Below are 27,661 nucleotides of genomic sequence, written 5' to 3' on the forward strand. Positions count from 1 at the left end.
TTTAAACCAGTAAAAGAACTTTATTGCTGTCATTGCTAATAGCATCCTTAAAATATACAAATGGACTTTAGATTGTGTTAGAAAAAGAAAAAAAAGGATGAAAAATCAACTTATTAAAAAAAAAGTGAAATCACTTGCAGTATGTTACTGAAAAAGGCAGGTGAGCTTGTGAACAGAAAAACTCTGGACTCCAAATGTTTATTTACTGCAAAAGAGCCCCTGTTGTATTATTTTTATTTAACTAAGACTAGCAAAAGAGATTCTTAACCTCCACATAAAGGCATTTTACCCATGCAGTACTGAAATGAAGCCAGCTCTAGCAAAGGAATGGTGCCATGAATCCCAACATGAATGAAAGGAAAGGCAGAAAAAATGATCCAAGAGTAAATTCCCAAATGCTTGAGAATTCCATCAGTACTTTTCCAGAGAGATTTGGCTTGGATATCTTTCTCAGACAGAATAGATTGCCCAAAGAAGCCATGGATGTTCTCTGGAGGTGCTGAAGGCCAGGCTGAATGGGGCTCTGGGCAGCTTGATCTTGTGGGTGGCAGCCAGGTCCATGGCTGGGGCCTGGAAGTAGATGACCTTTAAGGCCTCTTTCAAACCAAACCATTCTATGATAATATGATATATAACTATAGAGTCTTCTGTACCTTGAACTCCAGGACCTTGCTGTAGTCTTGTTCACACATGGACAACTCCAAACCTGCTGGATTTTTTGGGAGGCTGTTTCAAAACCTCCTTGGCTTCAATGCTTAGAAATGTTTGCATTTCCAGCCAACATGATATGAAATGAGTTTTTAGCTCTTTGTCCTAGTGCCAGCTTTATCCTGCAGCTAAAATAGCTCTTCCCTGCTGCTTGTCTAGAGGAAGAGTCTGTAGACCAGGCAGACTCCTACTCAGCTTTCGGTGCAAGCCAGTCTCTTCTAGTTTTTCTATTAAAAGAAGCTCTCCTTAACTCTGACAATACCTGCAGCCTTTTCCTGCATGTGTTTCATGTTGTGCCCATCTCGCTTTAGTGAAGGTGAGTGGGCTGGTTTGTGACTTTCCCAATAAGCTTACACAAATATGAAATCTTTGCTCTCCCTGTAGCAATTTTATCTTCCGATATATATGTTAGCATTACCTTAGGAGTAGGACTTGATGATCCTTATGGGTCACTTCCAACTTGGGATATTCTGATTCCACGTTTACCTTTTCCGCATCTTCAACAGGTTTACAATTCATTATTGCCCCATGATTGATTTGTAAATCCAGGTTATTTTTCTTCTTTTCAACTTGAGAGTCACAGAATAAAAAGACAAAAAATGACCAAGAGTTGTTCATCCTACTGTTTCTTGAACAGTTTCAAAAACTTCAGAAGGGGAACTGCAAAAAGGCAACAGGAGGGAAAAGCTCTAATTTCTTCCACTTATCCTACCACATACATTCATACATACACAGAAGCACATTGCATTCAGATAAACAAAAGGTGGTGAAAATACAAGAAACAAATGACCACTATAGTTAAGTTTATTTTACCCTATGGTAAAAGAAGGGAATGTCTTGCAGGCTGATTTCTGATTTCATTATAAAGTTTGTCTTTGGGTTTAAAACTAATACAAACCTTGAGGTATCATTGCTTTCCGCTCCAACTTGGCAGCTTCTAACCCAAGATTTTTTCCTGAAATTCCCCATCAGTGAAGGTCCACCTAACATGTGCAGTGACTGGCTGACTCTAGAGTTTCCACTCCTACTGCTGTTCCTTTGCTGAAGTTGTAGCTCATGATTTCTTGTCCTGTTCCAAGAAGACTTGGACAGTGCTTGAATCCTGTCCATTAGCTGTACTTCACATATCACGCAGACAGCAGCTAGAAGGCAGTATAATTTACTGAGAACTTTGTTTTATGAGGGCAACTCAAGACAATGAAGATCATAATCTGGAAGCAGACAGAGAAACAACAGAGAGGATTGAATCATTTGATCCAGCCAGAAGATGCTCCTTTCTGTAGCAGCATTTTGGGATACTTTTTTTGTGTTCTGTTACTTTTGCCTTAACTCTTAACTTCCCTTCTGTGTTTTTGTGTGCGCATATTTATATATATGTGACTTCTTAACACTTCTTTATGTCTTTTGTTAATAAGCTCTAACCTTTTTTAAAATTATACTTGCAGGAAGGTTAAGAAACACTGGTGGGAGTTGCAGGACATTTTCAAGTTTGTTTTTGTCAGTGCAGCTCATTTGTCATCCATTACTGACTTCACCTTTCTCCTTTAACCCATTTCTAGAATCACAGAATCTTTAAGGATAGAAAAGACCACTAAGTCTAGTGGTCTATCCAGTCCAACTGTCAACCCATGCCCACTAAACAATGTCCCTAAATGCCACATCTACCCTTTTCTTGAAAATCTCCAGGGACAGTGACTCCATCACTTCCCTAGACAGTTCCAATACCTCATCACTTTTTCTGAGAAGGAATTTTCCCTAATATCCAATCATTTGCAGCTAGCTAGCCTACACTATTTCAATGAGATCTCAGACAATGGACTCACATAATTATCTTGCCTGAGGACGAAGGTCCCATGTTAGCCACCTACGCTAGATATATAAGCCGAGACTCAGGTTCTCCCGGCTCCTTGTTTTCAGCATAATAAAAACTTATTTTTGTAGTTAATAATCACGTATCTGCTGACCTCTCTGGCATGGAGGTCGCATTGTGATGGGCACTGAAAATATGTGGAATAAGGAGATAATAGGAAAAAAGGAAACATTGTCAACAACCTGGTGTGTGTTACATGCCCCAGGGGATCCCCATGCAGTGTGGTGGAAACCTTTCCTCAAAACAAGTAGCAGCTTGGGCACTGGGACTGACAGTCCCCATATGGATGAACCCATGACATTAGCTCATTTGAAACCTCCCATTTTAATTAGGCAAATTTTTTACAGAGCACTTCCAGTTGCTCTGTGTAAAAGGCTAAGTCAAGTTGTGATTTTTTAGTGCCTTGAGGGGGAAAAAAGTCTTTTCACTCAGGAGTGACATTTTCATTTTGCCTTTTGCAACCAAGGTAAAGCAAACATTGCAACTGAGACAAAACTTTGTTGTTCTGAACTTCCTTACTCCAGAAATGAGTATAAAACAAACAGTGCAAGTGAGGCTAAACTTTGTTGTTTTGAACTTCTTTACTCCAGAAATGATCCTGGAAAAGAATTGTTTCCACTAGACCATTCAATTTCTTTGAAAATAGAAGTCTTAGAAGAAGAAATAAAGTCATTTAATTTGTCACCTTTTGCATGCTGGTCACATGAGATATCACAACACAGTCACTGCTGTTCCCCAGTGCCATTTCTCAGAAGGCTGTAAAATCTCTTGAAACTGAAACGTATTGGCACCCCAAGACCATTTCCTATGGATCCCATCTAATATGGCTGGTGCTTCTTGTCCTCATTAGCTATTAAGTGAATAATGAACTACAGACACCAGAACCTAAGTGCCGAAACATTTCAATCTCCTAGGCAAGTGAATAAATCATTTTTAAATTAAGTTTTATTGAATTTAGATGTCTAAATTCTGCTTTCTTGACTCCTTAGACTGCTATCTGTCATTTTCAATCTCATCCTTTAACTAGTCATTGCCTTACTTTGCTTTTAAGTAAAATAAGGATAAATAAGTTCAGAGGAGGTGGGAAGGGGAAAGGATATTTTCACATTCATAAGATGCCCTGAGATCCACAGAAATGAAAATGATCATTTTACGCATTTTCCAAGTGTTTTTGTGATCAAGAAAGCTTGTCCAAAGCTCAGGTCTTTGTTTTATGTAGCTTCAATCACTGAGAATGAACCACCTGCTGCTGAGGACAGCCAGGAGACTTGGTGTCTCCATTAGAGTGAAGATGTAGGCATGAATCAGGAAAGAAAGGAAAGTCTGGATGTCAGCACTGAGCTTAAACTCGTTAGTTCTGTGTTCTTTTGAGGAAAGAATGAGGGTTGAATTGATACTCTGGTGGAATGTGTCAGTAGCACCTATTTCATAAACAACCAGAAGAAATGTGCTGGGGTTATACTTGAAAGACTGTAAGTGGCTGTAAATACTAGGGAACACAAACCAGTGCAGGGAGATGTTTCACAATGTGTTCTCTGCTGGGACAGCAGGAAGAGGGGGAGAACATTTAAACGAGCTGCAGGCACGAAGAACTTCTAACCATGTGCTTTGTGAGACAGCACACATCCTCAGCTTTCATGGCAGCACATGGGACATGGCCAAGGATTCCTGCTATTCCTCCTGGGTAAGTGAAAAATATAGGGCTGAAAGGGCTGCTGTGTATTACTGGAGCTGTGATCTGCCTTCTTCAAAGGTGGCAAGAGATACTACAGAAGATGAAATGCTGTACAGAGTCATCATGGCTGACATTATGCTGGGAGAAGTTTTCTTAGGTGCTACATATTTCTTTGGGATATACAAATCAAAAAGTGTGCTTTCTTTGTATGACAGTATCGCCTATTTATAAATGCACTGTCACCAAGAGGAATATCTATGCTGTCCTGTGCTTTTGACTTTAGTGAATGACAATGGTTAAGAATTCCATAATTGGATAATTCACATTTGAGAGGCTCAAAGAATTAAAAATGAAACTACTCTTCATTAGGTATCTCATTATTCAGTTATTTAATAATGTATGTTTGAAGCAATAGTCCTCCATTCAGAAAGTAAACAAACCCAAGCTGAAAATTCTTTTTTCCTCCCTCTCTGTATATTTTTGAAGATGTAATCTGGGAGGAGAAATGAAGTCAGATGAACTTGATCGTGTGAATGGTTGGGCCACTTAATCCCCCAAGAAGCCAGATTAAGACTGTAGTTGCAAATGAACCACAAGTGGAGACTGGGGCAAAGAAGAGAGGGTGAGGGTCTTCAGTTCTCTTATATCTGTGAGTACTATGTAAATATTTTAAACATGGCCTAAATCTCATTCCAGGGAAGCTGGATGGTTCACTCTGTACTTTCTGACTTGTGCTGGCAAAGACATTCTTCAGAAACAGAGGCCCACATCTCTATGCAGTCACATCAGGTACCCCAAGCAGCTGGTAGAGGTGGGAAGACACGATGCTAAAACTCACTGTGATAAATCACAAAGAAAAGATTAGCAATTTAGCAAAGATTTGCTCTGTGAGGACTCTTCAGATACTGAGAGACAGACCCTTACCCAATGAGTATGTAAACTCTCTTTGCAATCCGGGCATGACGGTTACAACTCTTACCTGAAGGCAGTAGGCTCCAAAGAGTCAATGGTAATAGATTTTTGTAGTTTAGCCTAGAATCATAAACATAGGATTTTAGCACTGAAGTGGTTTTCACTGCTCAGGTTCAGTGAGATATGAACTTCAGTGTCCTCTACATCAGTGCGATGTAGAATACAGAAATGTGGCTGCTTTGTCTATTGATTTCTAGCCTTCTTCTAACAATAGACAAAGTGAAAGTAGTTCCAATTCCCCTACACCCCCTACTCCCACCCACAAAGTAAAATATCACTATGCACAGAGTAACAGTACACTTGACCAGAAACTAGATGGAGATCTGACTCTCAAAAGTCAGCTGCCCACAAACAAGATGTATACAGTGAGCAGTCAACATCATGGAATCTCTGGAATACTGAAAAGGACAGTGGACCAACCAGACATGCTCTGAGGTGAAGAGATGAAATATTCACTGAGCTCAGATGTGGCATTGTAGCACTGGCCATAAAGAAAGCTGTTAGAGCAGACAGGGAGAGCTGAAATAGCAAAGCAATGTGAGGTGAGGCTGTGGTGATTTGTGGGTTCAAGTAGGCTGTCATCTGACAGTGGGAAGCATAAAGATGGGTGAATCTTTGTTAAATATTAAATGAAATATAGTTCAGGTCTTTAGGAGTAAAAGACAAGGAGATCAAGGGTGGTTCTAAAATGATGAAATGGTGGCAGACATTGTCTGAAAATCTTGTCCCTGCTTGTTTACTAGCAATGCAAAATTAAAGAGTTCTCTACAGAACTGATATAACAATGTCAGAAATGTATCCTCAAAAGTGAATTCCAGTGAAAAAGGATCAGTGAAAAAAAATAGGAAATCAAGGGAAGTGCTCTGAAATAATGCATAGCATCCTTTACCTCTGGGTCTAATATCATATCAGGCATATCCAAGGAATTACTGAGTTACCATCCATCAGCTGAGTTAGCATGGTTGAACTTTGATCTTGTTCAACATTTTCAGTAACGACCTGGATGAAGGGATGGAGTACATCACCAGAGGTGTGACTGATAGACCAGAAGGCTGTGCTGCTATTCACTGAGACCTGGACAGGCTGAGAGTTGGGCAGAGAGGAACCTTAACAGTTTAAACAAGAGCGAATATAGAGTTGTACACCTGGGGAGGAATAACCACATGCATCAGTACAGTTTGGGGGCTGACATGCTCAAAAGGAGCTCTGCTCCTTTTTGTCCTGGTAGACAACAGGTTATCCATGAGCCAGCAGTGTGCCTTGGTAGCCAAGAAAGCCAATGGTATAATGGGGTGTGTTAATAATAGCATGGCCAGCAGGTCAAGGGAGGTGATCCTCCCCCTCTACTCTGCCCTGCTGAGGCCACATCTGGAGAACTGTGTCCAGTTCTGGGCTATTCTAGTCAGAAAAGACAGGAAACTACTGAACAGAGTCCAGTGGATGGCTACAGAGATTATAAGGGGCCTGGAGCATCTCCCTTATGAGGAAAGGCTGAGAGACTTGTGGCTGTTCAGCCTGGAGAAGAGAAAGCTAAGGGGATTTCAAAGCTTATAAAAATCTGATGAGCTGATGTCAAGTGGATGAGGTCAGGCTCTTTTCAGTGGTGCCAGGAAACAAAACAAGGGGCAACAGGCACAGATTGGAACACAGGAGGTTTCATACAAACATGAGGAAACTTCTTTACTTTGAGGGTTACAGAGCACTGGAACAGGCTGACCAGAGAGGTTGTGGAATATCATTCTCTGGAGATATTCAAAACCAGTCTGGATGCTTTGCTGCGTTAACCTACTCTAAGGAACCTGCTTTAGCAGGGAGTTGGACTGGATGATCTCCAGAGGTCCGTCCCTTCCAGCCCTTACAGTTCTGTGATTCTGTGATTATGTAAGGTTTAATTCAAGTGTAACACCCTGAGCTATTATATTGTACTCTGTACCTGTGTCTGACACATAACTCATACAGAGTTAGGTACCAGGGCTCACTAAAATCTGGGCTATTGGACTACAGTGAAGCGATAACCATAGAGCACCTGATACCCCATCATCAAACCAGGCATGAAATTACCTCAGACATTTCACTTATCATTGTGAGTCATTTCCAGCTCTTGTCTATTGCCAAAAGTTTTGGCTCAATCATTTGTAAAGATGTATAAATCACTCCTAGGTGAGCAATACCATATAATTGACCAGAGTTTGAACTGAAATGGACATTGAGCTGAAGCATTCCAATCAGATTAGGTCTGACTTTGGCTACCCATGCTGTGAATTCTACTTCTAAACACATAAAGATCTTCACATGTTTCTCACCAGGATTTAATGTACTTAATATTTAAGACCATGTTCAGATCTCTTACTGCAAATGGATAATAGATGTGCAAGAGCCTACGACTTCATTTAAAGTCTGAGACTGATGAATGAGTCAGACAACCTGCTCAGTCACTACAGGCAAGCTACCTACAGGGCTGTATCTGAATTCACTTCTTCCTGTTCCCAATTTGTTACATAGGAAACCTGGAATTGCAAAGTGTTTTTGTGAACTTTTCAGAACAGCTTTTGTAGCTGTCAAAAGTGTGTTTCACTGAAATCCACTGATTTGCTGAAGACAAAGTTCATCTCCTACAGCCTTTCTGATAGGAAGATGATTAAGTAGATTTTCTGATTATATCATAGAATCATAGAATGGATTGGTTTGGAAAGGATCTTAAAGATTGTTTCCTAGTTCCAACCCCACTTCTGAGACTACGGACACCTTCCACTAGATAAGGTTGTTCAGGGCTCCATTCAACCTGGCCTTGAGCACCTTCATGGATGGGACATCAGTGGAAAAAAGATTGAGTCAGCAGTCAACTGTTCATTACTCCAATTTCTAAAAATAGAGAAGGTTTTTGGAAGTCCAAAATTCTCATGATTAAGATTCCAGAGGAAATAGCAAATGATCTGTGTGGGGTGTTGTGCGAAGGAAAACAGAGAAGGGTTAGCAGAACAGAGGGATAAGGAGAACCACTAGTTTTGTCTTGTTGCCTTGTTACAGGAGTAGAGGCAAACAATTTGATTAAGGATGTGACAACAGAGCAGAGGTGAAGTTCTCCAGGTCTCAGTACAGAAATGAAAGGTCTACAGTCTAGTCTGTGAACCTAAAGCTAATTCCCCGCTACTCCTGTAGACTTAAAATATAGACCTTGTTTTGAATCTTGCAGTTCTACCAAATGAAACACAATTTGTCTTTCACTTGATTTTAAATCTTTTTGTTTGTGATTGTAAGAGAATATCAGAAATATTGTTGACCGATTTGGTGCAGCAGTACTGCAGCCCAAAGCTTATAATTTTATTTCATTGCAGACAAGCTGCCCTGTCACTTGATGCACAGTTTATATTTTGGGGCATTACTGCTGTGATGGATGGGATGCAACAGACACCTTGTAAAAGGGGTGGTAGTAAGCCTGAAATATTGTCACGATGACAATAAGTGAAATCTAACTTTACAACTGAAAAATCAGGACCATACTAATTTATGAGTGGGGGTTGTAACAAATACCCCCGATTAGATTAAGATAAGACACAGAGATCTGCATACAATCATTAATTTTAATGAGAATCTGTACACTACAGTTATCCCAGAAACATTGGCACACAATTATCCCCAAAATATTGGCACTCTAATACTTAGAATCTATCTCAAACTGTGCAGCTAAACTATATGTCCTTAAGGAACTGAAATAAGCCCCACAACTACTTAGCAACTTTATGACTTAGCAAGCAAATAAGATATACATCCTTTAAGAAGCTGAAACAGGTCTTGAAATTACTTAACAATTTTATGAGAGAAAAAGAGAGAAAAGAGAAAACTGAGGAAAATGGAGAATGACAGTCAAAGAAATAGGCAGGAGAAAGAATGATCACCAGTCAAGGGCCTGTTTCAAGGAGTTCCAGTGTTGGCTTGCAGCACTGGAGAAGGGACGGTGAGGTGAGCATGCTTGTCCAGAGATCATAATCTTGAAATGACAAACAGCAACGATGACCACCAAGAAGACGATGAAGAAAAAATCAACCTTTCCCAGGGTCCCTGTCAAGCATCCTTTTATGCCTGATATGTTTACAGGTGCACCATCTCAAAGATATGAACAAGTGAGTTTGCAATAACAGATGTGTCAAAAATATCTTTGCAGACAAAACTTTATTGCAGGAAAGGTAGGCGAGATTGTCAGTGAAGCAGGACTAACCCGTTAGAGGATAGGATAGCATACTTACTAATATCATTCTTTGACTGGTTGTCATGGTGACAGACTTGCACTGCAAGTATTTGAGACATACCAAGCACATCCCAGAAAGTGAAAAAGTGCTTTTTTGTTGGTCCTTTACAAGGGTTGCTCTGGCACAACCCATCACTTGGTGGGTGTAACTACAGACGGAGGTTAGAATCTGGCTTGGTAGCAGCTGCTGACTGGCACTATGGTCCTGCTTTACACTTCATGAGCAGTCACTGAATATTATACTCGTATGCAGCATGCTGGGAGCAATGATAAGAGGTTCAGAGAGATTTGTTTGATAAAACCCAACCTGTGCTTCCATCAGCTCAAGTGTGTGGGTCTGATTGCAACTGAAAGAACCAGAATGGGTGAGAAGAGGGAGAGCTGGAATGACATGACTTGGCATGGAGAGTAACAACAACTTTACTCTGTGCCACAAGATGAATCCCAGAGCACTACGGAGAGATAATGGCAGCATTGCAGTTTAATAGCACAGTTGTATGTAAATAATTAGTAGTTAGAGGACGAGTTTCAAAGGAATGTGCAAGCAAAAGAATGGAATGAGGTTTAGCCTAGTTTATGAAGCAAGCTCACATAGAATGGCTTGGATTGGAAGGGACCTTAAAGATCATCTAGTACACATGTGAAGGAAGGAGTTGAAACAAGCCAGTAACAAATGTCTGTGCCTTCATGTTCTATGTAGAAGCAGTTGGCCTCACTCAGTGGTATCTGGCAATACCTGTTGTTGGCATAACTCATGCACAAGTGCTTGACTGGGAATGCTGCTTACACTGAGGTTATGCAAAATTGACTCCATTGACAGATGCTCTCCACAGTATCAAAGCAAAAACTTGGGGCAGAGCCATCAAGTTTTTGAACAATCCAAAACTGGGAAGGAAGGAATCAACTGTTCTAACATACTTTTCAGCAGTACATCTTCTTGTGGTACTAAGGAACGTGGTTTAGTGACAGGACTTGGCAGGTCAGGTTGATGGTTGAACATGATTCTTTTGAAGAATCTTTCCATCTTTCCAGTCTAGATGATTCCATGGTTCTATGATTCTTTACATTACTGGATAAGATCCTTGCATTCAGGAACATGCTGTCAGTTGATACCTGCCATGGACATGAACCTTCAGAGAGAGGATGTGTTGGTATCTACCTGTCTCAAAGAAGCACTACAGAGTCCTGATGAATTTGTTTGATGCAAGATTTACACTGTACCCACACTACCTGCTATGTTCATATCACACATCCTCCCAGAACTTTGGAAAGGATGATTCAGTGGTAAACAAGGGGAAGGCAAACAGGAACACCTCAGGAACTGAGGTATCAATCTACCACATGGAGAAGAATAATACACAGCTTGCACCCAGCAGTAGATACTCTTTATTATTACAGAGTTGCAGTAGCACTTAGCTCTGACTGAGACCCTGTTGTGCTAGACTCTGTGCACACACACGATGAGGCAGTTCAGGAGGGATTCATTGGCCAAACGGAGCCATCTGTGATTGTCACCCTGAATTCATTTTGCAATCAACAGCCATTTCCAGAGGGTAATTCCTCTTCTCCTAAAGTAGCCAGATAAATAAGATGAGATGAATCATGTTTTAAAATGCCTGTTTTTCTCCATTCTATGAAGTAGGGCTGCTCAGCAGTATATGTCTACATGAATTTCTTCACATATATTACAATTGAATCACATATTCATCTCCTTTCACAGGTGGTGAAATTGGGTGTGATAGCATTTGTGGTGAGCCACACAATGAATAATTTGCAGATGACTGCTTATCTACCTATTTCCAACGTGCTAAATTCATCCAAGACTGCTTTTCTTCTTCCCAAGAATTCTTTACTATCCAGGCATCTCAAAGCAGGCTGCAAGCATAAGAAAATGATGCCTTATACCTGTGGGCTGGGAACTTGGTGCAGAGCCACAGGGAGATTTTAGTAGAATCATAGAATCGTTTGAGTTGGTAGAGAGCCTTAAAGATCATTTAGTCCAACTCTCTGCAGTGAACGGGAACACCTATAGCTAGATCAGGTTGCTCAAAGCCCTCTGCAGCCTGACTTTGAATGAATCCAAAGATGAGACATCCACTGCATCTCTGGGCGATCTACTCTAGCGCCTCATCATCTTGGCTGGATGCAGGGAATTTAGGCACAGTGTCCTTGAAGGCAAAGACTGAGAGAGACTCAGAGAAAAAGATCTGAACATTTGCTTCTCAAAGCACAAACTGAAATGAGGAAATAGGCTTTGGTCATGAGCAGGATGGCTGGGAGTGTGAATTTCTATATGCCTGCTGGTGCTTTGAGCAAGAGCTTAGAGTAGGCGGTAAGTACTGCAAACATCTGGGTACTCCCCTCACCTTGCTGGTAAGGCTGAGGCTCCCTTTTATAGCATTCAAGGGACACATTTCACTGAGAAATAGCAATGCTAACTGCCTGTGTTGCTCCTTCCCAGTAAGTCCATTTCAGAGCTGCTTGGCAAATGGGTTCCTTTCCAGACCACACAGGCACTTTAAAATATCCCCAGGCATTCACTTGCTGTCTAACAAGAAACCCCTACTCCAACCACTAACTCTAATATCATTGCAACCCAGAGCCCAATTATGTACCAAAACAACCACAGAAGTGATTGTTCTGCTGTAGTGCAAGGGAATTTGATCTGTGGATACGTCTTTGCATGAGGACAGCCAGTGTGGTACACTAAGAGCTTATTGAAGTAGAATGGAAGAATTCAAAATATTTGCATGACTTTTTATTGGGTTTTCCTGGTTAGCTTAGCTAAATTTGAATAGACTTATAGAATCATAGAATCATTAAGGCTGGAAAGACCTCTAAGATGAGTCCAGCTGTCCACCTACCAATACTTGAAGCAGGAGAGGGCTCCTTGAGACTCCTCAATAAGAAAGTTTAACGAATACAGAATTATCCACAGGACATCTTATATCCAAAAATAATTTTCTCTTTATCACTTCTTGTTAGGAAAATTTCTGCTCCAATAGGCTTGCTCAATTATCTTTTTCCCAAAAAGAGACAGAAGAGAGTCTTCAACTTTCTTTATTCAAATAAAGGGAGAGTCCACTGGGGCATACCCCTGTGGGGTCTCTCAAAATACTGAGGGACACAGCCCCTCTTGTATCCCTGCAACCCAATGCTGGTGGGCCCTTCCCTTTTTCCCCATTGGTTGAGGTACCTGGGGTTCACATTCCTCTCGGTTTGCTTATCATCTTATCCCCTCAGTAGATACGCCCCTTCATTTCCTTTGTTTATCCTGACATAGGCTAGTTTGTTTAGCAATAGGGATCAGTATATTATTTTAAGGACCAGTATATTAGTTTTGAAAAAGGAAATGAGTGCTAATTCTAAAACTTTCCAGTTTAGCTTTGCTTGGTATGCAAACAGCCTTGTTTTTCTCAATGATCCTGCTTCACAGAAGAACTGAAGTCACAATAGACTACTTTTACCTTTGCATTTCACCAGGTGAAAGGACGTTTTTCTTGGATTTCACTTATACTGTTTTGGAAATTGCTCATTATGGCCTAATAAAGAATGGAAGTTTGCCAAACTGGGGAAACACAGCTAAAGGTTGGCCAAAAGTCACTGTGATGAAACTGATGATAGAAAAATGAGGAGGAAGTATGTGGTCTAAGACCACCAGAGGCCCTTACCATGGGGTCTCCCCCTACAATGGTCCCAGAGGAACATTAGCATATATTAATGAATTCTTGGAAAAGAATGAATATGTATGCCAATGTACTGCATATGTACGTCTTAGCTGTTTAAGTGTATAGCCTGAACTCTGAGAGCACGCACATGATTTGGCAAGTGGCCTGGCATGTATCACGAGGAATAAAGGAATGCCTCTTTCTAGCACCACATTGGTGTTATGGGGTTTTCTTCCCAAAGTTCAGATGCCAATACATACTTTGGAATCTGGATTCAGAGTCTGTTGTTTAGCCCAACCAGAACTATCTTTGTATCCTGTAAAGTCTACTCTTTGTTCTGTCCAGCAAACAAGATTTACACACAGGTGCTAAGTTAGCATCTCCTGCAAGATAAGTTTGTTTAACCAGATCCTTGTGACTGAAACTCTTCTTTTCAGCTTTTTCTTAATCTTGTTCTGTAGGAACCCCCTATCCTTCCTTTGCTCTTCCCAAATTTCAGTTTACTTTGCAAGGATACCTTACCCTTGTTTTTCCTTTGCTTCTTAATAACGTCATATGCAATCTATGCTCAGACTTAGCTCTAAGTGGAAAAAGAAGCACCCCCACCAACTGCTATGGCTTGCTGTCTCCCACTGTCTGCCTTTTCAAAAATCTGCATTCAGTCTGAAAAGTCCAGAGAAGTGTCAAAGCACAGTGCTATGTCCAACACTTTGCAAATCAGCTACTGAGTTACAATTCGCTTTCATCTTCATTTCAGAGCCTATGGAATCTCTGTGCTGTGCTTAGAGTCTGGGACTTACTGTACAGCAAGAAAAAAATATCACATCAAAATTATCATTCCCTTTGGCAAGTAATTGTATTATAGATGCATGAGGTGAGCTCTAAAGTCTCTTTCCATTTACTTCTCTATATCTTCCTCCTACTGCAGATTTCTCCTGTGCTCACTCATGAATTCTGCTGTTTCATGGAAATGACCCATGCTGGGCTGCACTGGAATAGTGATGTCTGTTTGGATTACCTTTGGGAATGTGCTAATGAACGGTGACAGGGCTGTTACTGAGGCAGCAGCTCTGGGGAAGAGTTGGATTTCAGCTGAGCACACCTGGGATGCCCACGCCTGACAGTGATCTCATTATGCAATTAAAAAGCAAAGTTCAGAAAGTGTTAAGCCACACGGTGCTCCATCTGTGAAGCATCAAGAAGAGCTTCCTTCACATCTCATTTACTGTGGTAGAAATATAACTCAGGAGTGACGTCTTCTTTTGCTTTTCTGTGTTTTCTCATTGGAAACAAGATGCACAAAAGCAAGTCCGCTCTAAGTACAATTTTTCCAAACCCTTTCAATAAGATTGGAATTCTCTGCGTAACCAATAGTTTGTCCCAGTAACTTCACTTTAACTTGTCATAGGAGGCACGGCAATAATGTACAATTAAACTGGACTTAAATTAAATGGGTCCTCTGGACAAAAGAGAGTGCTAGTATTGTAGAATCATAGAACTGTTTGAGTTGGAAGGAACCTTTAAAGGTCATCTACTCCAACTCCTCTGCAGTGAACAGGAACACCTACAGCTAGATCAGGTGCTCAGAGCCCCATCCAGCCTGACCTTGAATGTCTCCAGGCATGGGGCATACACCACCTCTCTTGTCAACCTGTTCCAATGCCTCACTGCTTTTATTGTGAAAACCTTTTTCTTTGTATTCAAATATCTCAATTGCTCCTATTTAAGCTTGGAACATTTCCCCTTGTCCTGTCATAATAGACTGCTCAAGGGTCTGTCCTTTTCTTATAGCCCCCCTATACATGCTGAAGGGATAATATAGCTCAGTGATGAGGGAGATTCTTCCTTCACTGCATAAACTGGATCTAAATCCAGGACATGGAAGCCAAACATAGATACAAGCAGACTAAAAATACCATACCAAGGTAGGCTAACGTAGGCTGTTGGGATAAATAATAGTGAAAATAGATTGGCTCAGGTCTTTTTGAAAAGTCTGGAAGCATTGCACATCTGCATTATTACAGAAGAACTCTCTGTTGGTCAGACAGAATTGTTGGGAAAATTTAATAACCTGTCTCATGAAGTAGGTCAGGCCAGAGTCTGCAAAAGTTAGGAGAGGTTGTAATGAATTCAGCAAGTGTTTTCTAGCTTTACAATCTCCTCCGACTGGATAAAAATGGTTCATATCTGAAGCCTATGATATGTAATGGCATTTTGAATCAACTGTCTCAAAATGATCCTGCACATTTCCAGGACCTCTTCTAGTGTAAATGAGTAAAAGTCCCCTCTTCCTTCATTACAGAGAAGTCAAATCCACTTTTTCTCCTCTATTTTTTATCTGTTTCTTTTTCGTTATGATGTTTAAGCAACACCTTGATTCAATCTTACAGAGGATGATTATACTTTTATTGAATTTTACAGCTGAGGAGAATTTTGGCTGTGTATTTTCATACTTACAAGGGCTGCCCTGAAAGTAATATCTCCTACTTTCCTTCCCGTCGTATTGCTGTTACCTGGGAGAAGAATCCAACTCCCCCCTCACTACAATCTCCTTTAACATAGTTGTAGAGAGTGATAAAGTCTCCCCTGAGCCTCCTCTTCTCCGGACCAAACAACCTCTTACCAGAGTTGAATACAGGGATTCCATCTACTGGTCAAAAAGTTTATGGACGACAAGTAAGATGACTCCCCAGAGTCAGCACAGAATATTTTTTGCAAGGAAAATCATAGGTAAGAAACTATCTTATGTAACTACTAGCCAATCTCACTTGAATTACTCAGCATGGACAAAAAAATCTTATATGAAGAGTTATTTACAGTGAGATAACATCGTATAACATAAAAGCAAATCTGTTGACTTAAAAAAAAATAGTTGACTTATAACCATAATTAATCTTCTAGTAAGTTTACTTGTTAGAATAGGCATGAATTTCTAGAATGTTATGTGGCAGACAAATCAATCAAACCATTTCTTAGGAAGGAAAGTCTAAATTCCATGTTGGAAATAGAATGCACACTGTTTTGTTATTTTTTTTCTTCTGGGAACTGACAAATTTATGAAGGCTGCAATAATAATAATTTGCTGTACTGACTTTCCTTTTATCAAGCAGAACCTATCTTTCCATATGCATAACATGCCAGCTGGAAGTGTGTGTTGAGTACTGACATACAAATTATTAGCACATATTTTGTTTCCTTGAGTGTCTATATCAAGCCTGGAACATAGTGTACTATTCCTGTTCACATTTTTCTCACCGTGCACTTTCATGTTGACTGTTCTTCCTCCTCAAGGAAGACACATGATAGAGATTCCAAGGCCAGATTCTCTTTTTGAATACAAACCTTACTCCTAAGCACATTTTTATGAAATTTACCAAAAAAACCCTAGACCAACCAAACTAAAAGTACAAATAAAATAAAACAAAACAAAAACACCAAATAACAATTATTACTTAAGTGTGCATATCAATTTACTTCAAAATATTTTGATTTGACATTAAGCATCTTATCAGTATGCACTGTGGATATTCTCTTTGAAAGGAACTTAAATGATTATTTTGTAAAATTCAAAAAGGGAAAGGACAAGCAGCAACAGTTAGACTCAATTTTGATTTAAGATTCAACAAAACATTATTCTAACTATCAACAGATTAATTTGCACCTCCTGGACACTGCTTTGCTACAGAGCATTGGTGCCCTTCTTTTTGTCCATCCATTAAGCAGAGCATCAACAACTTCTTTGAACAACCTGTTCATTCAAGGATGGAAGGCTTTCCCTTACAAGCTCCAGGTCAGCAATTTTTCCTTTGAACTAGATACTGCTGGATAAGTTTGCATTAAAAAACCAACTTGAAGTGTGAAGTTGAGTAATTCTGCATCACACTCAATAGCAGCAAACCTCTGAAGGGTCTAGAGGGGAAGACATATGAGGAGCGACTGAGGTCCCTTGGTTTGTTCAGCCCAGAGCAGAGGAGGTTGAGGGAAGGCCTCATGACAGTCTACAGGCAACACACAATCTCTGCTCTCTGGTGACAGCAACAGGACCTGAGGGAATGAACTCTCACCACACTACAATCTCCTTTCAGAGAGTTGTAGAGAGTGATACGATATCCCCTGAGTATCCTCTTCTCCAGACTAAACAATTCCTTTTCTCTCAGTTGCTCCTTATAAGCCTTGTGTTCCAGATCCACAGCCTCATGATACTTCTTTGGACACATTCCACAGCCTGGAAGGAGACAATTTCTCTCTCTGCTTTGTTTTGACTTGTCCAATATCTGTTGATGAACAGCTCTAAAGGCAACAGGGACGACAATTATAGTTTCTAGTACTGGTATAAGAACCCCTTTCACCCCCACCAGAAAGGGCATCCGGGTCTCTTCTGTTTCCCTTCTCCTTTTCCTGCCTTCCGTATTCCAAGTACACCTATGCAATTAATTCAGAGATGCTTTTTCACTGATACAGCTGAATTAACATCACCTGCTTTCCCCTTAATCATTCTGATAAGCTCCATCTGTCCCAGAGAGAGGGAGGGAAGAGTTTTAGGGTGCAATGATGGACTGCTGGATCCATCTGAGAAAGAAAAGTAGAAAAAGGTAACACATACGAAAAAAGGACAAGAGAACAGTTAAGTGTGGATCAGTCACTATGTTGGGTACCACAGACAGGCTGGGTAATATATTACTGACTGATGCTCTGTCTTTGTATGAGACCATTAATTATGACTATTTCCTGGCTTGAATTATTTTTAAAGACTGCAGTAGGCAGGCAGTATTTGTAAAGGAAAGTATTCAAGCTTCACATATGTCAGGCAGAGAGAACAGAGAGAGTTGGGAACAGGCAGCAGACGGTGAGCTTCAAAGGAACAGACAAATAAAAGCCCCCTAGAGCAAAGAATACCTCAGAGACAAAATGAGAAGCCTACAGCCTGCAATACTCTTCAGGAAGATTTTATTAGTAGACTGTAAAAATCCAACCAAGAGAACCGAGCTGTGTTGTTTTAAAGAGTTGTGGTGGAGAGTTCCAGACTATGCCAGGAAATTCTAAATCCTTGCTGAACCTGTGTTTGCCATAGAATCCTAGAATCATAAAGGTTGGAAAAGGCTTCTAAGGTCATCTAGTCCATCTATCAACCCATCACCACCATGCTCGCTAAACCACATCTCATGTTGCAGCCACAACTGTATTAGTTTCATAAGGCAAGGACCACATCTGTTCATTCTTGATAAGCAATCTCATAGACTGGAAGTGTGATGCTTGCAATCCCTTTCCACTTTGTGGTCCCCCTATAGCCAGGCTTGGCTATGAGGTATGAATGGTTCAAAGTCATGGAATGTTTCCTATTTTGGTTACCCACATGCCACATACAATTATTGGCATGAACTGTCACGTCTTCACCAAAGCCAAAGACTGAGGAACGAGTCATGTATACCTATTGAAAGAACATGAAGTCGAGTGAAAACTGAGAAAATGAGAGTAAAAAAACTGAAAAAGTGAGAGTAAAAAACTCAAGGCATCGTTACATGTATTATAGAAATACTTGGAAACTTAACAGAACTACAGGCCGCCTACCAACCAATGTCATGTATCTATGCATATGTGTGCCTGTGTGTATATATATATACATATATAAGAATATATAAATTGGACATGCTGCATATATATATATATATATTTACATGCAGAAACTCATGAATAGATGAAGGCAGGAGAATAAATGAGAGGAGCTTGTTTGTACAGGAAATGATTTTAGGAATGAGATTTCTTTCATCCAGGTTTAACTGCTGAAAACCTGATAACCTAATGCCCAGACTGGATATTGAGAAAAATTTCTTCTCAGAAAGACTGCTGAGGCATTGGAACAGGCTGCCCTGGGAGGTGGTGGAGTCACCATCCCTGGAGGTGTTCAAGAAGTGTGAAGATGTGGCACTGAAGAACATGGTTTAGGGAGCATGATGGGGATGGGTTGACAGTTGGACCAGATGACCCTAGTGGTCTTTTCCAACTTTAATCATTTTATGTTTCTATGAGAAGTCACTGAATCTTTAGGCAGCACCACAGTATAGGAGAAAATGTCCTTTGGAGATGACTTTTCTTTCTCTGTATTTCAGGGAGGAAACCTAGATGATTACTTTTGTATTAGGTGGTTAAATTCTCCAAGATTCTCCAAGATCTGAAAACACCTCAACAGTACAATTTTAAGTAATTTCAAGAATTCCTAAGTAACTTCGTTACAGTTACGTTGATTCACCTCCTGTAGCCAGCACACCCATATCTCTACTATATCTCAGCTGAGTCTTAGGTTGTTATAGAACCATAGAGTCATAGAATCATAGAATCATAGAATGGCTTGGGTTGGAAGGGATACCAAGGATCGAGTTCCAGCCCTCCTGCCACAGACAGGGCCACCAACCACCAGATCTGGTACTAGACCAGGTTGCCCAGGGCCTCATCCTACCTGGTCTTGAACACCTTCAGGGACGGGGCATCCACAACCTCTCTGGGCAGCCTCTTCCAGCACCTCACCACTCTCTCTGTGAAGAACTTTCCCCTGGCGTTCAATCTAAACTTTTCCTCCTTGAGCTTAAAACCATTCCCCCTTGTCCTGTCACTATCTACCTGAGTAAAATGTTGATTCCCCTCCTGTTTATAATCCCATTTTAAATACTGGAAGGCTGCAACAAGCTCTCTTTGCAGTCTTCTCTTCTCCAGGCTGAACAAGCCCAGCTCCCTCAGCCTGTCTTCATAAGGGAAGTGCTCCAGACCTCTGATCATCTTTGTCAACCCATCCCCACCATACCTACTAAACCTGTCTGACACCCATAACAATGTAATCACCTCTTCTATAGAGATCTGAACAAGCACAGCCTTGAGCCAAAGCTTGTTTCATGCACTGTGAATCTTTTTATTGCTGTGTTTACGGTCCTGGAATTCACTGGAGCAGAGAGTGAATGTGTAGAGAACTTTTCTTTCCCTTAGCCCCTGTGTACATCAGGCCTTAGAGAAGTAGGGAAGAGCAGAAATACCATGGATTCCACCTGAATGCAAGCAGCTCAGCTACTGAACCATACATTTGTTGAATGAAGAAGAAAGGCAGAGAGTAGTCCAGCATCTCTCTTTATTGTTCTCACTCTGACTCAGAGACTCCATCACATGACAACAGCATCGATGTGGGAAACACCACTTAAGCACAAGTGAGTGAAAAGAGCTCCAGGTTTGTTTGCTTTTTTGAATAGAATACTCTATGGGTATTTCCCCTTTTAAAATTCTGGTTCTATTTTTCTTTCCTCTCATCACTTGGTACCTGAGAGCCTAATTTCTAAAGAAGCTAATGGTAAGGGAGTACTCAACCTGCAGATGCCAAGGAAGCAGTCTCCTTAGCAACAGCAGCCATGGAAGCAATCAGATCTAATTAGTTCCTCAACTCACTCATGTCCATTGCATTCCCAGCAGTGTCCTGCCTGAGTGATGGGTTGGCCTTTATATTATTTTAAGTGGCCTGGGGTATGGATAATTCCCTTGCCATCATCTGATCTCACTCCTATCAGATGTCTTCCCTCTTCATTGTTCAATGAAAATCTAGCTTTGTTGTTCAGAAAAAGAGTCAAAGCAAAGATACAGAAAGAAAAATCATTCTTGAATTGTGCAGAGAACAGATGCAGCTGGAAGCTGGGGAAGTTTCTTCAGCAGTGGTCCTCTGCAGTCATATAAAACCCACAGTGAAATTCAACCTTAAAGAGGTAGAAACTTCCTCTCTGAGGTCCATTTTTATCTCTAAAAGGACATTAACTATGGCAAGAAAATAATTTACTTGCAAGTTATGGTCATGTACTATCCAAAGCCAGAGCTGATGCTTCCAGATCTTCTGGCAGTAAGCTGCAGACCTGTGAGAGCTGAAGAAAGTGTGATGTCTCCACCACTAGAAGTGCTTTTACAGTGCTGTAAAACACAACCTGTGAGTTTCACACACAGCAGCAGATTCTCCTGAAGCAAGTGGGCAACATGATCCTGTAATTCTTTATGGCTGTGAGACCCCCCACTGACTGAAACAGATGTTCCCAGGCTCTGAAGTTTCTAAGGGAAAACATCTGGCACTGATTCCTCTTGCAGAGGACAGCACACAGCAGAACACAGCAAATGAGTAAGTAGCCACCTTTCTTCTCATTGCATGGGATGAGCTACAGGAAAGCCATTGCCAGGTTTGAGCAGGAGATGGGTTGTGACTCATTGTGTGCTCCCTGTGTTTCCAGGCCCAGGGAGTAGCAAGATTCATTCTCAAAGTCATTCTTGACACTTCCTGCTGAAACCCTTATTAAAACCCCTGCTGCGATCCTTATTAAAGCACTACCCCAGGACTTGACAACTCCTGCTTGACTTGTAATATATTTAGGCAGGGACTCACTGAGTATGTGAGGGTCAGAGCCAAGGTTCCTAGGAGACAGTCCCCTCTGCTTTCACTGAGTGACTGTCAGAACTATGTCATGATGCGTTTTATATATAACAAGTGTGTTATGCCTGATGCTTGGATCTTCGCTGTACCTATTCCATGGCCCCTTGGCACTCCACTGTCCCTTCCCACATATTTACTGTTGTACAGTACAGAGCTGTATAATTAGAAGCTGTATCTCTAATCTTTCAACTCCATACATGGCCAAGCATTATTTCAGATTCCAGATTCCACAAGGGCAGACCAAGAACTTCTTCCAGTTAGGAATCCATCCATTCACCTACTTAGATCCAGTCAGGAGGATGAATAACTCACCAGTTCTTCTCCTTTAACCCAAGAACAAGCAATACAGCAACAAAAGTGAAAGGGAAACCACATACCTACTGAGCAGCTCTGAATGGCTTAGTTTGAAGCATCCTCTCTGCTTGTATCTCCATTCATAAATCATAACACCATAGGATCAAAGTATCATTAAGGTTGGAAAAGGCCACTAAGATCATCTAGTCCAATTGTCAACCCGTCCCCACCATGCCCACTAACCATGTTCCTCTGTACCACATCTACCCTTTTCTTGAACACCTCCAGGGACGGTTACTCCACCAACAACCTGGGCAGCCTGTTCTAATGCATTACTACCCTTTCAGAGAAGAAATGTTTCCTCTTATCCAACCTGAACCTCCCCAGTGCATCTTGAGGCCATTACCTCTAGTCCTATTGCTATTATCTGGGAAAAGAAGCAGACCACCACCTCGCTACAGCCTCCTTTCAGGGAGTCATAGAGAGTGAGATCCATCCTGGAAGACTGCAAATCTGCCTTATATCCTGACATTCTCTATAGATGGAAACTCGTTAGATTGATTTTCCACCTGCATCAAAAATTTAGTCAGTGATAACATGGTAGCAAACAAGTAGAACTAGTTAAAGGTTATAGCTCCTTGACTGATGTTAGAGGGTACAGAAAAAGTGAAGTAGGACTGGGAAAACTAAATCATTTTTTGTCTTTTCTAGAACTACAGCAGTATAAATACCTTGAGCAAATGTAAACTGTCGGGATGGGAATCTATGCAGAATGCTTCTCTGTAGTCACCGTCACCTCTGTCTCGTTTCCATAGAGATTTGGGTCCCTGTTTTCAGTAGCAAAAATCCTGATTGACACCTACCTTCTGAAAAGTGGAGCCTCAGCAACACAGAAACAAGCTCTGAATGCTTATGAATGCCTTGTGACAGAGGACTGAGTTTTTCAGGGTTTCCTTATTTTATTCATACATTTTTTTTTTAAGTTGTTATTATTATTTTATTATTAAGTTTCTTCCATGCCATGGGAAAGGCACTGATTTGATAGCTTTGGAGTCTGTGATTGCAGCTTTATTTCAGCAACCACGTAAAACCACAGGGAAATGGCTATTTTGCACACTGAATACTAGGGGAAAAAAAAAAAAGGTTGAGTAGGAAGAAAAAAAAACCGCAAAGGTGCTTGATTGCTTCTGATGATCAGAATTGCAAGGGAATACAAGTTCATGAGTTGTGGGTAGACTTGGAAGGGTTTTCCACAAAAACAGGAAAAGGTGATTTCCCAAACCATGACAGTGAACAAGGGGCCAGGCAAGGTGATGTTATTCTCTACCCTGAATGCATTGCAGGGTTTAGGATTAATTGGAGCTGTTAGGTGAAGCCATTTCTCTCTTGGATGGCAAACGAGCCTAGCTCTGGTCTTATTGCCCTGGTGTGGTGTTGGTTTTGGACATTTGACATTGTGTCCAGTCTCTGAAAAGACATCACTGGGTGACACGGGTGGGTAAAATGGGGAATTCTTTATTTTAACGAGGCAGACTCTTCCTGTTTGTTTTTGTTGCTTCCAAACCCTGTTTCACACTGTATGTTTACAGCAAAAACAATTCTACTCTTGTGCTAGAATTGTTGCCAGGCAGTGATTTCTTCTGATATAGGTAACAATTACAGGTAACAATTTTCCAGTGGGCAGTTCCAGGTGAAACAGCTTTGACACTGTGCTCCTGTTCTGCAGAGATTTTTTGTGGTCTCCTCTAAGTCTGGATGAGGAGCTATGAGATATGGTTTAGTGGCTTGTGGTAGCTATTGTAATGGGAGGACAGTTGAACTAGATGATCTTGTAGATCCTTTCCGGCCTTGTGATTCAATGATTCTATGATATGTACAGAATGGGAGAAGAACTCATTAAGAGCAGCCCTGCATAGAAGGACTTGGGGTTTCTGATGGACGAAAAGCTGGACATGAGCCAGCAGTGTGCGCTTGGAGCCTGAAAGGCTGACTGTATCCTAGGCTGCATGAGAAGAGGGGTGGCAGTAGGGAGAGAGAGGGGATTGTCCCTCTCAACTCTGCCCTTGAGAGACCTCATGTGGAGTCCTGTATCCAGGCTTGGGGTCCCTTGCAAAAGAAGGATATGGGTACAAAGAGGGATCATGCATCAGTTGTGTTGGGGAAATGACTTTACTTGGGGTAAGGATTTCATGCTGCTCCTAGGATCTTCAGAAAATTCTGCCTCATTGAGGTGTGCAGCATAGAACCATGCAACAGATATTTTTGGCAGTGAGAGAAACAATGGAGGTCTTGTAAGTTCAACAGTCATATAAGGAGTGCACAAAATGGAGAAAGTTGAATTCAGAGGAGAAATCTTCCAAATGAGGTAATGGATGAAGTTGGAGATGAAAAAACAAACAGCATATGCCTCTCAGTCCTGTAACAAAACCCATGTGGTTATGAGTATTCTAACCTTTCTCTTTCTATTTTTCTCTTTCTTTTGTTATTTTTCAGTTTGAAGTCAGTTTTTAAGTAGTGCTGTTTAGAAACAAAAAGTCAAGAAGGTTTATTTTGAAAAAGATAATGCTATTCCTTTAGGAAAAAAAAGAAAAAGAATCAAGAGAAATCACACTTATTCAAACAAGTGAATCTATAAGATTCAGGACTTAATGAGGTCTGATTTTCTATGGACTTCAGGCTTTTGTTTGTGTTCTTTTATATGTCATATTGCCCAAGCCCATGTAGAAGCAATGGAACTTCTTCTGTTCAGCAAATCTATTTAAGAAGCATACAGAATCACAGAATAGAATTATAAAGTCATTAAAGTTGGAAAGGACCACTGAGATCATCTAGTCCAACCATCAACCTATCACCACCATGCCTCAGTGCCACAAATATAGGAATCTACTGACTTCGGGAACCTGTGTGTGATGCAAGCTCACAGGTTTTTTTATTCAACTTGCAAAGGGAAGGATGGAAAGACACATTTACACTGCACAATCAGTTTCAGAAATGTAGCCTAAAAAGTAACAAAAATGGTTGTCTCCTGAGTAATTATCATTTGCAGTTTTTTCATCTGCAACTGTTGATGAATTTAACCAAATTTTGCACCTAAAAATTCACCTTTCTGTTTTTCATTATTAGATATTGCTTGTAGAAAGCATATAACCTGCCTTTAATGCCTGCTTGTAGTAGTTGTGGAAATAGCTCTAAAATAACGTCCAACTGCATGATCATTGTGAGTGCCTAGAGCTTCAGAGCAGCATATTGACATGGAAAGTGGAGCCATTATAGCAGATTGTGTCAATAAGAAAAATTTCACAGCCTCCCTAATTACATGTTGCTTTCCTGGAAAAAAAGTGGCTCTAGGGAAGCAGTTATACTGTGCATAAACATATGTCTTCTAGAGGAGTCAATAAATGTGATTTACATGACTGACCAATGCAAACACTTTCATCAAAAATAAAAAAAAAAAGAGAAAGAGGGAAAAAAGGGGAGAACACGTTTCATATGTGAATGCAATACTCTGAGAAAGTCCATTTCACAACTTTATTTAAGCTGCCTTAAATAAGAAAATTAAAGAGCTCATTATTATAGCTCTGATGGAGAGTGGGGGGAAAAAAAAGGAAGAAAAGACAAAAGGAAGAGGAGAGGAGAGGAGAGGAGAGGAGAGGAGAGGAGAGGAGAGGAGAGGAGAGGAGAGGAGAGGAGAGGAGAGGAGAGGAGAGGAGAGGAGAGGAGAGGAGAGGAGAGGAGAGGAGAGGAGAGGAGAGGAGAGGAGAGGAGAGGAGAGGAGAGGAGAGGAGAGGAGAGGAGAGGGAAAAATGAAAAGGAAAGGAAAAGGAAAAGGAAAAGGAAAGAAGAAAAATCAAATATGCATGAATCAATGACTTCTTATCAGTTTTGTATGTGTGTGACTTCACATTCATTCTCAACCAGTGGAGGAACATTTCTGAGTATCACTGTATGCCCCAGTAAACACGGGGTGTGGGGTATTCCCACTTTGATTTTGGAGAGGATTTCCACTAGCTTGAGGCAGGTAGTCCACTGCTGGGCTATATCTGTTTCAGGTGACTGCCTGCTGATCAATCCAGGAGCATTGATAAGGTATTTCTCCAGTAAATGAAGGTGTGAGTTCAGCAAATCTCTAGAGATTTTAAGCTGGAGATGGCAGAAAGAAAGTAAACAACAATTACTGGATTCAAATCCAGAAAGGTCTGCAACAAAATTCATCTGGTACTGTCAGGCATTCCCCACTCTCATCCACCTTTCTCACCTCCTTTGGCAGGATCCCTTCCAAATTCTTCCACTGTATCTCGGTCATCAGCTCTCCATACTACCTTGCATTGTCCTTGATTCTCCCTTCTTGCCCTTAGACTCTACCAAAGCAATCATATGTCTCGTATTGCTGAAGATGTGGGAGTGTGCCAGATGAGGATGAAGGATAACAAGAATGATTTTTCCAGCAGTTTTTAGTTTTAATTCCCACAGTGCACAGTGGAGTTCTGCCCCCCTCTACTGGAAGAGTTCAGCATCTCCATCTGAACTGCTCCTGGCTTTTTTTCTGTGACACATGGCATTGGTCCTTGCAGTAGATCCAGCCCTTTGGCTATGTCCATGGACTGTGCAAAGACTAATTTTCTTCTTCTATCCAGCTTACTCCAATACTGTCCCCACCATGGGATGACTTTGTCTACACCCTGTGGCTGGTCTGACATTTCAATGGCTGTTTTTCACCTCTTTTCTATTGTTGGGAGCACAAATGTGGAGCTTAAGCTGTTTACCCAAATTACATCTTCAAACTTTCATGGAATCTAGAATCTCTGAGTTGGAAGGCACACATCAGGATCATTGAGTCCAACTTGTAGTTCTACATAGGACCACTCAAAATTGAAACTGTGTCTGAGAGCATTGTTCAAATGCTCCTCAAACTCCAGCAGCTTGGTGATGTGACCACTTTCCCTTTCTCACACTTGAGTTTGTGGCTGAATGATCTGTAAATAGTAGAAGACACGAGGGTTAACGGTTGGCATCTAGGGATCTTTGGCCATCAGACCATGTCCTGCCTTTCTACCAAAGGGAATACCAGGGAGATGCATTTGGCAAGGTCCCATGGGATGAAGGTTTTTGGGACCAGATCTTTGAACTTAGCCTACTGCAGAAATATGTTTAAAGCTCTCTGAGCTGTTTCCCCTGACATGTTCCCTTCCCTCAGTCCTGATGACCTGGAGGTATTTTATAGGTTTTGAACCCAGAGAATGGAGAATATCCCTGCTATAAAGGAATACATCAAGTAGCAAAGCACTAGCCTAGTAACAGCTCCTGGGTATCCGTGCTGTTGAGCACTGGCAATTCTGACTGCTGAAGTCATTCTAAGTATCAGGTAGAGTTAACTCAGGCCTAGCAACCTCTTTAAGTTGTCCTGACTTGCCTCAGCTCATCCATGCAAATTACCTCTCAGTCGTGGGTAGATGTGATTGCCTTCTGTTTCAGTCAGCTTTCTCTTTGCTGTATACAAAAAGAGCCTGCACAATCCACAGTCCCGTGTCTCCCAGACTTCTGGGCCACATGTGACCCAAGATGAGGGGCTAAATAGAACAATTAGATCACCTCCTTATCCACATCTAAGCCCTCTTCTCAAAAGGCCCAGTACATTCAGTTTTTATGTCATTTATCAAGTAAGATTTATGACTCAAATAAGCCCAGACGACTGACAAGACTAAATTTTCAGAGAGCAATAAATACTTGAGTATCCCATGAACCAAGGAAGAAAGATAAGAAAAAAAGGCACAAAGCATTTGGA

General features: G+C 41.0%; 1 long non-coding RNA gene across 1 annotated transcript; it reads right to left on the reverse strand.

Annotated features, from left to right (window-relative positions):
* Positions 1-22,684, reverse strand: LOC112531908. Its single transcript, XR_005857569.2, has 2 exons — positions 22,611-22,684; positions 1-1,919 (listed from the first exon to the last, which is right to left on the reverse strand). It is a non-coding gene; the product is annotated as an uncharacterized LOC112531908 (long non-coding RNA).
* Between the last annotated feature and the right edge of the window lie 4,977 nt (positions 22,685-27,661).

Source organism: Gallus gallus, chromosome 2 (genome assembly GCF_016699485.2).
Source record: "Gallus gallus isolate bGalGal1 chromosome 2, bGalGal1.mat.broiler.GRCg7b, whole genome shotgun sequence".
NCBI lineage: Eukaryota > Metazoa > Chordata > Aves > Galliformes > Phasianidae > Gallus > Gallus gallus.